Source organism: Prenolepis imparis, unplaced genomic scaffold, assembly GCF_030444845.1.
Source record: "Prenolepis imparis isolate NDT839.2.m4 unplaced genomic scaffold, iyPreImpa1.0 SCAF_1, whole genome shotgun sequence".
NCBI lineage: Eukaryota > Metazoa > Arthropoda > Insecta > Hymenoptera > Formicidae > Prenolepis > Prenolepis imparis.
Window position 1 is genome coordinate 20,957,431 of NW_028141159.1, and position 16,240 is coordinate 20,973,670.

A 16,240-nucleotide genomic window follows, 5' to 3' on the forward strand; every position below is an offset into this window, starting at 1 on the left:
CTTTCGAGGTGATAACTGAGTGTTAATCATGACGTAGGCATGTATTCCTCCCCTGCATACAATATAGCGTATCGATATGCGGGGACACAACTCGGTACAGATTTATCCTACGCTAAATCTCGAAGCGAAATCCTCCCCGAGTATCCTTACTCCAGATCCGCATACAAAGTTCTAGCGCATGGCTAATTGTTTACTATTTGCACAGTGCCTGAGCAAGCTAAGGGTGGCAGCTTCTCCGGCCGTACAAACCCTTTGGCTATTCCACTAGATCGAGAACACACACTCCGTAATTTATCCGATATAGATATAGTATTAGTATTATAATATGCATGAAACACATTTCTCATGCTTACGATTGTACTGCGAAAAATGTTTAATAATAATCTTCAATGTGTTTGAGCGCGTATTACATGTAAATATATAATACATATACATAAATCTAAATGTTTTTTAATATTCAAGAACACTGTTGGAAGAATATCGTATAACGCTTAACACGAACAACATTTATTCGATAGTAATCAAAAAATAATGTAGAGGAAATGGCACACCAAACTGCTGACTCTTATTTATTACTTATTGGAAAATCAATACTCCATTTATCTTCGATATTATCTTGATAATAAAAAAAAAACGTTTTTTAATCATAAGAAGAGAAGCAACATTTAATTAAAATCTGTTTTATAAATTGTTTCTTTTATATTTCTAATTTTAATGGAAACGATACTTCATCTTTCTATCGGAGATCTTAATGCGTTCATACTTTTTGATTTCACGATACCTTTAATATCCAGATCAATTTGAATATGGCCGCTCAAAGCGTCGATAAATGGTAGACAGCTGGATTGAACGGACGATTCTTAAGTAAATAATGAAAATTTGCTATTTCCATTCCGGGTCGTTATTCCGTCGGTCTCGGGAATTTGCAGAAACAATTTTCAGTGGAGATTAGGTCGAGCGAAATCTCGAAAACCTAGACTCCACTATAGACACGGTACGATACGATGATTTTACCGGGAGGGCTATATAGAGCCGGAATCTCCTATAGCAACGAGGTTTAACTGTACCATACCATCGTATGGACGCCTTGATAATCCAGCTGCACCTACCTCTTAATAGTACGCCGTCCGAAGTTATATCAAGGATTTCCACAATCTTCGTTAGGTCCCAGTAGCGCTACATGCATAGAATATGCTCGGATAGTTACATATTTAAAGCAACGGTAGACGAAAGAAAGAAAAAATATCTTTAAAAGGAAAATTTTGAAATATTTTTTAACGTAATATCAATAACAATTTATTACTATAACGATATATAAAAATTGCATTACTTGCTAAATAAAATGGAAATACAAATTACAATTATCAATTATATCTATGTCATAAATTTTTGAACAATTAAATTCTCATATTAATTACGTTTTTGATACGAAAATTGTTGGTTTCGCGCGCGATTACATTTATATATGATATATTCAACAAATTACATGACTCTGTGACTCATTAATATTAAAATTTTTCTGATTTATACGAGGAATAAAATTGCTCCCTGTAGCGATTATCTTTTCATAGTTCATATCTCTAGAGACAAAAGATGGATAGAACTCAGAATAGAAAAGAGTGTAACACACCTTGCGGTCTCTGTGCGACGCCCGGATATCTATGTGTCCGATTTTTTTGCTCCGTCCACACGAGAGAAGAAATAAATCGTGACGCGAATTGCTCATCTGGAAACTGAGGGGCAAAGACAGGGGAGGAAGTGCTATTGTTCGCGCGTGGATGACAGTTCCGAAAATAAAAATCCGCCTGCGGTGCTCTATCCAATATCGGAAGAATGCTTTTGAAAGGGAAGAAATGTCGTATAACGAACACATTCGCGCGGAGTCTATGTTAAATACGGTCGTCAGAATTTAATAAATTTAATAATATATTATTTATATATATAATAATATATTATTAATATATTAATATTCTCCAAATAAGGTAGCGAAAATCTCTAATCGCGCATTTTGCCTTTCAAAATTGCGTATACGATTTCAATCGTTCATGTGTAGTTATAAATAAATCCGTGCAGATTCAATTTCGTTATTTATTCAACAGAATTCAATATTTTTAATGCGAAATATACGGAATAAACAATGAGATGACTTATACATTCCGCATACATCATGAATATTTTATGAAAAACATAAAATGTTTTTTTGACAATATACAATACTCGTACTGATTAAATTATTACTTTCGCAGGAAAATTATATGTCGATTGGTTAACCACCAATATAGGTTTTATATTAATAATAAAGTATATATCTGATCAAAGAAATTTGATAGTTTTTTTTATACGAGGCGAATTATCGTGGCATGCTAAACTTGTTTCGTTAAGATTTCCAGAAGAAAACGCGAGAAAGCAAGCTGGATTAATTAAGCGTGTCAATGTAAATCGAAGACTTTACCGACTAATGAATAAGTCGATAGCTCAGCTACGGCATTTATCATTATCCGTCTCTTTTAATTCCGCCGCGAACTTGCTCCCGGCAATTTCTTTTCGAGAATTTATCCCAAGTCCGAAGTGAAAATGGTAGCGGATATACCGGGCATAAAATACTCGCTGCAACGATCGTTTTCGATCCAAAGTCGTAAGGAGCATCTCGCCGCGGCAATTTTAATATGCTAAGTGCCTGATATGCCATAACCGTAATGTTAAAACTTCGTGACCTCCTATTGCGCTTCTCCTCCCGGTCTCGATTCGATACGGGGTAACGCGAGTTCATACGAGGTATCGAGCAAACTCGAAGCTCGAAGAGACGCTCAGCCCAAGACGTTAAAACGCGCTCACCGCCGCATTTATTACCGCGGCCCGTACTTTCTGATTCTGGGAGAAACTTTTCGCCGTTTCTCGGCGTCCCAAATAGAGCGAGTCGCGAGAGGCGTCGAGGGTTCCAGGAGAATTGAAATGCCATCCCCCCGGTGGGAGTTCGTTGTCTGGGAAAAGAGAGAGGGGCACACAATGCGGGAGGGCCCTTAAATTCTCATCGACGGAAAAATCGATATTGTTTCCGGCGCCGTTAAAACGTACGCGACCGTAAAGTCAAAATTGATGTCGGATGTTGAGGGGCACTTTTAGACATCGTGCGCGACAATATGGCCGCTGTCATAATCGCGTTGAAGAATTTTGTTGCCAAGAGATCGAATAATCTCGAGCTGTATCTCAATATGTATGCATTACTTTCTTGAATTCTTTAGAAATAAGTTAGTTACAAATATTTTAATCACGAATTTTATTTTATTATTACATGGTTTCTATATATTCATTTTAATTGATTAATCTGCATCATTGATAAGCATTTATATACATATCGATACGTTTGCTACTTTTAGATGATTCCAAATTGTCGTATAGAAACTTTATCAAAAAATTTTGCAGACGCACTAAAAGAAAAAAATTAGAAACTTGATTTGAATAAAATAAATTATAATTTTAATAAATACTTCTCTTACATGCATTAAATTCCTATAACCGTTCTCTTGTAACGATCTGACCACGGATGTAATCACGTGCTGAATCGATTTCACAACAGATTTCACAATAAAGTAGCATTAAACCGGCATCAAAGGATACTCTCTCGGACGATTACATGTTGCGTATTTCTTCAAAGAATACCACGTTGTCTCGTTTCCTCTTTGTATTTTCTATTGCATCTTACAAACCCGAGGAATCCTAAAAACGCGCGATTGGTTAATCTCACAAATTCCTTTTTAGTAATTACATTATTACAAATGTATTACAAATGTATACTAAAGTATGCTTATTTTAACATTAATTTAATTCAAGGTAAAAAATTGTATTTATCTCTGTTTAATTCTTTTATCAAAGATTATATTAAAAAATACAATATATAAAATCTGAAAAATAAATAATTATTTATATACATATATTTATATATTTGATATTTTATATATATAATTTATATAAGAAATCAAAAGAAAAGAGAAAAGATTGTCAGAAGAATTAAATGTCTATATAATCCTGGAATTCCAGCTAATGCAGTTTATATTTACGATTTGATATAAGTTTGCGTTATATAGTTTATAATATATGTTTACATAATCAGCTACTGTCATCAAATTACATATACATATGTGTAAAAATGGCAAAGGAATTATCAGTATATAATCCTTTCTATATTGAATATTGACACTTCTATTGAGCTGTTGACTGAAAAGTCTTTATTTAAAATTCGGCAAATAACTTTGAATATTGATCTATCTATCTCTCTCTATATGTTTGATTTATCTTGGTAATACTGTCATTTATCTGTCAATTTATCAGTCTAATAAAATCAGTATATAAAATTTGCATATCCTAACATGATAGTGTTATTGTCAGTTTATACAGTCATATGTTATACATATATGGAATCCACGTTACATTAGTGAATTCGGCACAGTTTTAAATCTCTTATTTTGTTCGAACGCTCAATCAGCAATTATCGTATTTGTGGCAGAATAATTAACTTTTAATTAACTGAAGATATCCGTTTTTGTTTCATCGTAATTCCAATGGAAAACATATACCTTATTTTTTCATCATGATTGGCGGTTTAATAAACAATTGGAGAAAATAGAATCGAAAACAAAGGTGAACGAAATTTCAATCTTATTAAAACCGTCGTGTTTTATTCACACGGAAAGGTAATTACTAATTACTTTCCTCTATGTATATTGCAAGAAGAAAATAGGAAGCGAGATGATTCGAAACTAAGATTTTCGCTTCGTGGACAACTCATCCCTATATTTTTATTTCCAATGCGCTCGTTCAGCGCTACCTTAATAAATTGTTTACCTTAATAAATTGGAAACGCATTGCTTATCTCAGACTCCTCTATTAAACTTTATCAATCAATCGTACAATTTCCTCTAGAACTTACGGATAGCGATCTCCGCGATATATATAATTGAAAGAGACTAAAACTTTTCATTAATTCTTATAAATGTCATTGTTTTGAATTGATTGTGAGAACTTTTAAATATAAGATTCGAGGAAGTCAGGGGTCATTAAAATATATAAAACTATCTTTTTCTATCTCTGTTTCATTTTTTCTCTCTTTGTATAGATTTTTCGAGAAAAACTTGGTTTTAAAATGGAATATATTGTTCAAATAATTATGTGTTAAATTCTCAGTAAATGAATAATTGCTATACAGATGAAAATTTTTTCATATAATTAACGGATTATTTCCTTTTCTTAATTTTCTTTCTCTCGCTGTGCAAAAGAGAATCGCATTTTAAAATCTGTTAGTCAGCTTCTTCCGTGTCTCGTTTATTTTGCAGAACCGCGTTAGCAAAGTTGTTTTTGCGAATATCTCGAAGTTGCGAGGACTTTCGGCTTTACGATACTGGATAATGTCGCGCGACAGGCAAAAGTGCAGGCTGGAGGTAGAGGCGCGAATGCGAGTCACGTTTAGTAGTAGCGAGGTGCCAAGACACAACGATATCACGACTGACAGGTAAAGCGGAATTCTTGAAGACGCACGGATAGGAGGCACGTTTCGCCCGTCGATGTGCATTCTACCAGATCTTAGATGAACAACGGAACATAAACCACGTCGTTTTGTTCGTCGTAGAAGAGAGTTAGGAAGCTGTCTTGCGGCTTGAGAGTACTGGGGAATTCAGTGTCTTGTGTGTGTGTGTCTTGTGTGTGTGTCTTGTGTGTGTGTGTGTGTGTGTGTGTGTGTGTGTGTGTGTGTGTGTGTGTGTGTGTGTGTGTGTGTGTGTGTATATATACATGCGACGGAATCTTTTACCGTTAGAATTCGGAGGGAAATCTTTTTCCACGCCAGGGAAGACTGCCAAGAATACTTGTGATCCAGTTTAGCCGGGCGTTTCTCGCATTAAGCATCTTTCTCGCCTTAGATATCTCGCGTTAAATGTATAATAAAACTTACATTTTTTGGTGCTTGATAAAATTCTTTTGTTTTACACTGCACAAGATACGCTTTATTACACGCGCGTAAATAAAAATCTCATTCTAATTGCACGTTTATTATTTAACAAATGTTAGAGAGGCAAAGGAGAAGATTCTTTGAATTTTCGAAATAAGACCTTAGATCTTCGCTAGTATCGATTCGACCGCGCTGGGTAGACTTTGAAATTTTTTGATTTTCGTATGCTTACACTTCTACGGTGCAAATATTCTTCGACATCCAAGGAACGTTTGCGCAGAGCTCGGTTCTTAGATCTCTGAATCTTTGTACATTCAAGTCCTTGAAGCCTTGAGTACTTGCTACGTTGCAGCCTTTGCGTCTATATCTTCTGAAATTCGTATGTTTTTAAGAGTCTATGGAACTTGACTCTCTATATATTTTTTGACAAAAAATTATCTTTTGCACTAAATAAAAAAATTTAATTTTAAGATGCAATTCTGTAGAGTAATTGATGACTTGCAACTCGAGGCTGTGTAAATATAACTGCAAGTTTCGTGCAAACTTTGTTTTTTGATTATAAACAGATGCAATTTGTCAGCAAGTCATGATCGTAAATGGTGAGCGCATGTATTAGATTTTAGATCGACAAGCTTGGCTGTTGGTGCACGCGATATTCATTCAATGATACTAACATCTGACTGCCGGCTGTCAGTTTTCTAGAAATGTTGCTGAAATTCACATATACACGAATTAGGAAATTTAACATATGTGCTGTCATATCGAAAATGGATTAGCTAAGCATTTCTGCTTTCGAATTGATGTAGAAACTAATACATTGATATATAATATAATAAATAGAAATCAATACAACCAAAAAGCTTTATCCTCTAATGTATCTTGTATAACATTTTTACATGACAATGTCTTTATCCAAGTTTTACATTACTAGAACAAGTTTTATGTTAAAAAAATGATGTCTTTTAAAAAATAATATAAAGTTTGTTTAAATTTGATTAATATTTTTTCACAGAAATTAGTTGATTTAAGCCTTTAAGCGTTAATTTGCTAATTAAATTTTAAAATAATAATACGTTAAAAAATTAAAATAGTAATATATTGTAAATAATATGTTATAATATCTTATTCTCGATTAATATTTTTTGACAGAAATCAGCTGATAACTGTCAAAAATATTAATCGAGTTTAAAGTATTATAACATATTATTTTAAAAATTATATATATATATATAATTAGCAAATTAACGCTTTAATCAGCTGATTTCTGTTAAAAAATATTAATAAAACGAAAATTTGCTATAATAATTAAATATTCTAGCTTACATATATTTATATTTATATTGTGTTATAATGCAAAATAATAAGATTATTTTGTTTTCAGGTCAATGTGTGCTGTGTACTACAACTCCGCTATTCTACGTATCGGTGAGTGAGAAATTGTTTATTTTATAACATTTTTATAGCTATAGCAGTAATGAAGGTGTAAATATGTGAAAATATTAAAATAATAATATATTTTAAATAATATGTTATAATATCTTATCCGCGATTGATATTTTTTGACAAAAATCGACTGATAATTGTCAAAAATATTAATCGAATTAAAAATATTATAACATCCTTTTTTAAAAAAGGCATGTTAAGTCGATTCTCGCAAGTATTGTTGCATCTTTTCTGCGATGCTGACTATTTCGATTCGCATTGTGCGTTATATTCCTAGCATCGAGAAGCTGTCATTGCGAGGGTTAGCAGTTTGACAGTTTGTTCAAAATAAAATTAAATAAAATAATAATATGTTTTAAATAATATGTTATAATTTATAATACTTTAAACTCGATTAATATTTTTGACAGTTATCAGCTGATTTCTGTCAAAAAATATTAACCGAGTTTAAAGTATTATAACATATTATTTGAAACTAATATTATTTAATTGAATTTAATTTTAAACAAACTATCAAACTGCTAACTCTCGCGATGATAGCCTCGATGCTACGAATATAACGCACAACGTGAATCTTGGCAGCTAATGAGCACCACGGAAAAGCGACAACAATAAACTTCGATATATGCAAGTATCGATTTACATATTTTTTTAAAAAAAGAATACATAATAATATATAGCGTTAATTTGCGAGAAATAAATTTTTAAATAATAATATACCGCCGAACGCCGAACCGAGCCGAGCTCCGAGCTCGCACGCCATTCTTACGCTCGACCCCCACCACTACGACTTGGGACTTGGCCATCTTGTCGCACGTGTCACGTGTTGCGCGCCATGCGCCATACTTACGCTGGACCCCCACCACTACGACTCGGCCATCTTGTCGCAACGTGTGACGTGTGCGCGTTGCGCGTCCCGTAACTGGCAGTGCCAGTCCGGCAGTCCGACACTTGACATCAGTACTGCTGTCGCTAGGTACATTTTCGGTTGTCGCGATCGACGTTTGCGCGCTCATCGCCAGTCCGCGACAGTACGAGCGTGAATTTAGTGTTTTTAAATGCTTAATTATTATATAAATCCGATCGCGAAATCATGTACCGACATCGTGATCGCGATCGCACGAGCGAGTCTATTACATGGGCGAGTTTACTACACGGATCGAATTATCTGCTGCGACGTTTTCGACGCGAATTTCCGGAGTTTTTCGGCGTTGGCGATCCGCGATATATATATTTGAATAATTAATTCAGAATTGAATAAATAATTAATTGAATAATCAATTAATTATATGTATTATACAAAGATTAAAAAATGTCAAGATTGGGTGAAAATAAAGACAAAATAGCAACGATTGTTTGAAATTTAATGTATTCGCGCTTTTGAGAACGCGAGCGCTTTACCTGTGCAGGGGTGATATTACAACCCCTATCGATCATACTTTTGCTTCCCTCTGTTGAGGGTGGCCGGTAAACTCCTAGTGAAATTTCTGTTATCCCTCATACAGCAAATCAGCTAGCTACCCTTGCTATTTCGCAACTTCACCCCATGATATTCTCTACGCGCTTGGTATCTGTTACGTGTGCTTCAAGTTGAATGGCGTTGCGATCTGTTTCCTGTCGGTCTTGGTTGTGTATATAAAGACTTCCTGATCGACCTACGAATTATAATTATCAAATCATTCCCTCTTTATACAATGCTAAAATTTTTTAATAAACTTTCTGTAAATTTACATACAACGTTTACATTTTTATTATTTTACATAAAAATATATGTTATATTTCATATATAACATATCTATATATATGTGTGTGTGTGTGTGTGTGTGTGTGTGTGTGTGTAAATAATAATTTTTATAAAAAAATATATAATTGAGACATTAATTTTCATGTACCTATATAAAATCTACAGTATTTTTTTCTGTTAAAAATTTAACGGTAAGCCAAAACCGGACATGGCATTTAAAGAATTGTACAACTTATATTCTGCAGTTATTATGAATGTAAAATGTTGAATGGAAGCGATATATAAATGTGAGAGAAGGGGTGAGAGAGCGTGAGAGAGTGAGAGACATAAATTGAATTAGTGGCAAGAAGAAAAAACAATCAGTTGAAAAGTTGTAAATTGAAAGCAATACAATATATCTCCAATTTGCATATGAAGAATAGCAGGAACAAGAACTTGTTAGCATAGAATAGTATACATGATGTACACAAAATTTGGGAGAGAAAAATAGAGGGCGTCGAAGAACAAGATAACATTTCAGAATTGTTCAAATGTACATTCAATAATATCTTTATTCGTTAGCTGACGCAAAATTTTACGTGATTTTTGTACGATCTAATAATATACAATTTTAATTATTCTTTAATTATCTATATTAATTCTCGGACAATTATTAGATGCAATTATTATATCAGTGCCGATTTTGTGACAGGAAAACCGAGAGCGAAATCACAAATTTGGAAATAAAAATACAATTATCGCGTACATACAAAACCGGAATATCAAAATGGATAGTAGCAATTTCCGCTTATAGATGAACGCTTTGGGGAGTTTCCGACGAACGCTTTATATTTGTTCACGACTAATAGTTCGGAGATCATAAAACGGAGAGCAAACATTAATCGACGATCAGTGGAGAGAAAGAGCCGGAATATTTGCGGCGGGAAAATCCATCAAAATTTGTGTTTTCGTATATTTAAATTCAAACGACGAAGACGAAGAGACGAGATGAGAGAGAACGGGAAAAACGCAAAATCGGGAAGCTACTTCGAAAAGAATTCCCGATACGCTGCATTTTTTCTCCGTCTCGCGCGGTGTTTTTTTTTTCTCTTTTTTTTTTCCTCCGTTCCTTTCGCGTATCTCGCGAAAATATCGCGCACAGCGAACACGATCGTTGCCGGTGGCAGTTACATTTCGAGCGTAAAGCGCAAAGCCTGCTCGAAATTAAATTTCCCACGGCGCGGCCGACTACTCGGCGTCGATGCAACTGCAGAGAGAGATCCCGATGTAACCCGGCGCGGCGGACGCTGCATTGCAGTCGGTGGTTTGGCAATCGAGCTGCGGTCGGATCGATGTACTCCCCCGTATATATCTCTCCTCGTATATGAAGTTGCGCGTTCCATCTCCCTCGATCAGCCTTGCCGGCAGCTCCGCAGCTCTCTCGCTTCTTCCGCAGCGCACAAATAATGCAGCGACAACTGACCGAGTGCTCACACGCGCTGTGGCTAAAAGTGGCTAGCGCTAGAGGTGTCCGCACCACGAGAAAGGGTTGATAATCAACCCTCTTCGCGCCTCGACCTTTCGCTCTTGTACTCCCGACGCGGTGGTCAAATTAAGTACACAATATAGACATGAACATGTCCCCGAGTCTGTCTAGATGTTCGTCTGGGTACAGGATATTCTATCAAGATATTAATTTCTTTATTACGTGATGCTTTTGTCAAAGATACATATATAAATTCACGAGATGTTGGAGTATTCTTTAATATCAAACGCAATGTAATATAAAACGCTTTCTAAAGTTTAATTCAAGTTTTATAAAATACTTTGTATATCGCATAAATTTCGTATTACATATTTCATGTATTATATAAATTGCAAAAAGGTAGACAACTTAAGTAATATATGTAGAGTTCACTAATAATTTTTAAATAGATAGAATTTTTGGAAATAAAAAAATTGCACAAAAAAATGCTGTTGGTGATTCTCAAATTCGTTTCATGCAGTCAAAAAGTAATACAAGAGCGACGTAAAAGGTCCGTCCTTGAAGAGGAAAAATCGTAGAGATTTGCGTAAGTTGTTCCTCTCATCTCTTGAGAGAAGTCTCCTCTTCGATACAACGTCTCTGACGTTTCGCGACTCGGACGTATAAAGAAGGAAAGGGATAATTCTCTCTCTAGAATCATCTCTGTTCGCTCGCAAATATTTCTGGAAATTCACGGAAAGCTGAGATATAAAGCTGCCGGGGGATAAAGTGGTTCGAATACGCGCGGGGGATGATGCATCGCTTTAATATCTTGTTTGAATTAAACGGCACCTTGTACTCGTATATCGTCGACGATTATCGCGGTATAGTCCGCATTCGATAATTAACCGACCCTGCTTTGTTTTTAACGCGCATATTCGCACCGTTCCCGACGCACCCACACATACACAGACGTACATATATATTGCCAATAACGCCACAGGGACTCTTAATAATCTGGAGAATGGCATTTGCCGTTTTCGTTCCTAATCTCACCCGTATAAAGCGTTTATACTTAGCCGGCTCGCGCAGTTTGGCAAACTTCAGCAAATATCCTCAGGCTGTTTCCGCGCATTATTGCATACTGAATATGGTTAAGATGTAATTAACTTCGTATACATACCTTGCATACGTGTATGCCAATCTTGTTCTCCTGGCATGCTGTAATTAGGTTCAATAATAAATATGCAAGAGTGTAACTGCGCTACTCTCTCTCTATTCTGGAATTTCGATCGCTCTCTCGATTTATTTAACATTGCGACGCGAGCACATTCGAACGCTGACTGAAAATATTTGGCGGCAGGTTCCATTCTATATATCACGAACGCGTACTATAAAGGAGATAAATATTTGTCTTCCGGGACGCTTCCGTACTTGCTCGACGGTAAAATCACCCGATTTTCTCGTTTCTCGATATATCCGAAATCGCTCTGGATCAAGTGTTAGAGTATTCTGCGCGTTCCAGAATTCACTGAAATAATCTTCGCTCGTTGAAATCTTTTTATTAAGCTCTTGTCCCCGCAATTTGCTCGGATGTGTTTTTTGTCATATTATAAAGCATCTTATTAGCGGGACTCGCGTAACGTGATGAAATATAAAATATAAAAAATCAAAATAAAATATGCGCGAGATGCAATTTATATGCATACTTGATCAGAGATCGATCAATTTTAAAGCATCATTATACATGTATCATTTTCTTCCACTTGTGTCGAGTGTCCGAGGCCGATGCGAGGAGGGAAAGAGAGAGATTTTCGTTTGCAATTCGAAAAGAGAATCGCGAATGCACCGTCAACTTCGTAAATCGAGGCAACGCCGCGTGTGTTCATACGTTATTCAATCTGTCGGCGGGACTAAGCGGAGCGTTCCCATGACATAACGTTTGTCTTCCGAAAGAATTACATTGCAGAGGGGTGCGAGAAAAGGAAGGGGAGGAGGCGTGTTCGCGTGTGTTCTTTTCGAAACACAAAAGCCCCGGAACTCTCGTCTCGTTCGGCCCGCGTTTCCGTGCGCGCTCGAACCTTAATACTGCGGATGCATTCGGTTAGCCCGGGCGCGTTTGATTCACGCTCCTGGTGCACGTAATCCCGAGCTTTTCGTATGGCAAAGTACGGTCTGGCACTTTGAGCTTACTGATTCGGCTGCCGTCTAATCCACGTGCTTCGTTTCGCTTCGGGCGCGCTGGTGCCATCGTGTGATAAATATTTGGTTAGACATTGTATATGTGTGTATGTGTAAGTGTGCGGAGGCTTTTACAGAAAATTCCGACAACCGATGGTATGTATACTGCAGACTGCAGACTGCAGTTACGAAAATAACTCTTTACACGTGCTTTAAACACGCGACTCGTGTTTTGTGGATTTTCGCTAGATTTTGACACATGAGCGAAGAACCGGAAAGTACATTTCCGACTTTTACGGATTTTATCGTCAAATACATTTAAGACATTTGTAAGCAAAGCATAGGCACATTATTTTACAAATAAAACTTGAATGTATGAAAATTCGCTATTACATAAAATTAGATATCCATGTATATGCACAGTTGAAAGACATATAGAGCGCAGAAATGTATGCAGGCTTTTGTGTAGTGCACACGGTGACCTACAATGTACTAATTTACATACTTTTGTCATTAGCCGTTGTTCTCCTCAGTCATTAAGCGCAAAAAAAGCTGTTGTTTCGTCTTGACTACGCTTTTTATTCGCTTTCGAGTCGCGCATACAGGATTTGCTCAATGCATTCATCGACGACATCTCTTTTTTTAATTTGCATCGATGTTCGAAGAATGCGACGCGTGTTGGTCGGTGAAAATTCGCAGCCACCCAGGCAGTAACCCGACCCCGAGGTGTCTACCACGTATTTCTCCCTATTGTTCTTAATTTACGAGTCTCGCGGCTATTCTTCTTTCGGTCGCTAATTAACGGGTCGGTCCGACTGGATTCGAGGCTGTAACTCAGGAAAATTTACCAGTCGCGAGATAACAGCACTCTTCCGTTGCATCGTGCGCGGAACAAAGGGTGTCCGGAAACAAGCATTCTCGCTTGCGAGTTCTGTGATAAAGAAATCTCAATTATAGCGGCACACGGATGGGGGAGAACGCAGTGGCTACTGATATATTTTCGCCGAGATATCGCGCGTTCTCCGAGATTTCGGGTCACTGAAAATTTCGCATAATGTCTCGCGTCGTATCTTCGATTTTTTATATTATTATTGCGATAATTTTAAATTAGGTAGAAATAAGTAGAATATTTATTTCTTCCGAAAAAGAAGTACGAAGTAAAAATAATTTAATGCGTTTTTATAAGAGCTCTTTATGTGGCGACTGTTGAATGCAAATTGCATGTGGAGATTTCGCGAATTGTAAGCCCACCTGATTTTACGACTATATTCGTAGCATGAGAGAATTATAGCAGGTTTTAACGAGCATTTAAAAAGTTTTGTCGACTGAACGTTTGTGAGTTCGAACTTTCAGCTGCCAATACATTTTTCCGTCATGTTTTTATTAAGCAAGTCAAACGTGTAGCGCTTTTCTCCGCTAAACGCAGTTTCGCTCTCGTATCTTGTCGAGCTGTTTGAAAGTTTTCATCTTATCGAGAAGTTTATTAACTTCTCCGTCTGGAATATTCAACGCGCATATTCGATGGCCGAATATTTGTTATTGGGAGAAGGTAGTTATTTATATCGGCAAGTTTCATTGTTTTCAGAAGTAAACTTTACGAACGTCATTCATACATATATCTTTTGTAACCTTGGTAACTCTTGGGAAAAAAATATCGGCGAAAAACCGAACATTTAATGTAAATTAAAAATTAAAAATCTAGTGTAATTAAAATTAACAATTAAAATAAAAATTGAAATTAAAAATGCTAATTAAAAATCTAGTATTATATATCTAATTTTTTATATATATGACAGATTTGAAAGTAACTGGCGATTGTTTATTTACTGAAGATTCTAAGTCTTGTACGGACAAAATTGGCAACGTATATGTGTGTTATATTTTCCTCGTCGTAATTAAATGTACTCTTGTTTGTTGTAACACGCACTAACAAAACAATTTTCTCCAGCTTTATAAATAACATTTGGCACATACGATAGTGCATTTAGTCGTCGCGTCGGCGCGAGGAAAAAAAGACATCCTCACTTCTAAAATGTACATGTCGCAATTTGTAATTACGTTTAGTTGAGCGCATTACGCCAAGCTGCGAGCCGCGATGAAAAGCGCAATACGTCATGCGACATGGCAGTATGTTCAGCTTTTGCTGATTAAACATTTCGCTGTGAAATGCGAAATAATTAAAAGTTTGTCGTTTAATCTCGCGCGATTTCTCGAAACTCCCACAGATATGTATGTCCCGAATTTTCCGAATATCGAACGTGTACGTGGTCCGAATTCGTTACCGGGATATGTCAAACGAAACATTTTCGATAAAATTATAATCGCGAAAGTCAGAAACATAGTCAGTTGAAGAATTAAAAATGTAATATTTACATAACACATTCCGCCGCAATTTTTTAAAATATTTACGCAAAGCTCACGTAAAATCACGAACGCAATTAGAAAAAAAATAGTCGGGCGAAATTAGAAGAATGCTATTATTTTTTTTCGCATAACGCCTCTTTGTGTGAAACATTTACAGAGTGAAATGCGTTCTCGAGCGTCGAGCTTTGTAAATGTTTCACATAATTGTCACTTAATTACGACACTACCGGCCAAGTAAAAAACATCGTGTCGCGTAAGTAGGTGCAAGATGTGTGACAGCGACAACGAGCAACCTTAATTCTCGCAAAAGCCAATTGGATTAACGGTTAGAGCCATTTTCAGCACTCCCCTTTTTCACACATCTCTTTCTCTCTATCTTCCTCTCTTTCATCTCCCACTGTCGAATCGAAGGGATGAAGGCCAGCTCCGTCTGCATAAAATTAACGGGATAAAAGCTTTTGCTCCTTCGCCTGGGAAATGGTCTTGCTATTCTACTCGCTTTCATACTTTATGCCTTTCCTTTTATGGCCCGTCTTATTCCACCGTTTTCCAGCACGCGTACAGTCGTCAACACTACTCGATGGGTTGCTTTATTAAGATCCGGCGAAGATTGTAAAGATTTATCGCTACATCTCGTCCTCTTTGCTCTAGTTGCTCAGTTATGCCTCACACTTTGCTGCTCCGAACAAAGAAAAGGGAGACAGAGAGAGAAAAAAAGAACACATCTCTAACATTATCAACGTTTATTTCGAGTAAATACGCGAAACGTTCATCTCGGAGAGCCAGCTCGACCAACTGCAACGATGTATCTAGCTATACAAGCCAGCTGGTTGGATCCGCAAGCTATACTTTCACACGAGGAATATTTCATTGGAACAATCGCGTCTTAGTATTCTCTTACTCTCTTTCTCTCTCTTCCTCTTAAAACGCGTAAAGTTAAAGCTCGTTAATTGCATTCTTCGCGCAAGGTACTTTTTATACCGTATACCGGTTCCTACTTTACGAGAATGGTACCGCTCGTATATATTCACTTGGCGCTTCGTTACTTATAATTAACGTGATACTAGTGGAATGGCGTACTAAAGGGATTAATTGTAGACGCTAGAAACGTAAAACAATGTTT

General features: G+C 36.4%; 1 protein-coding gene across 1 annotated transcript in view; it reads left to right on the top strand.

Moving 5' to 3' along the window:
* Nucleotides 1-7,322: 7,322 nt before the first annotated feature.
* The window catches only part of LOC145935786 (uncharacterized), a 204,787-nt gene continuing 195,869 nt past the window's right edge, over nucleotides 7,323-16,240 (top strand). Inside the window, exon 1 of the mRNA XM_083037399.1 lies at nucleotides 7,323-7,366. The gene's annotated coding sequence lies outside the window, so the exon portion shown is untranslated. The remainder of the gene's footprint in view (nucleotides 7,367-16,240) is intronic.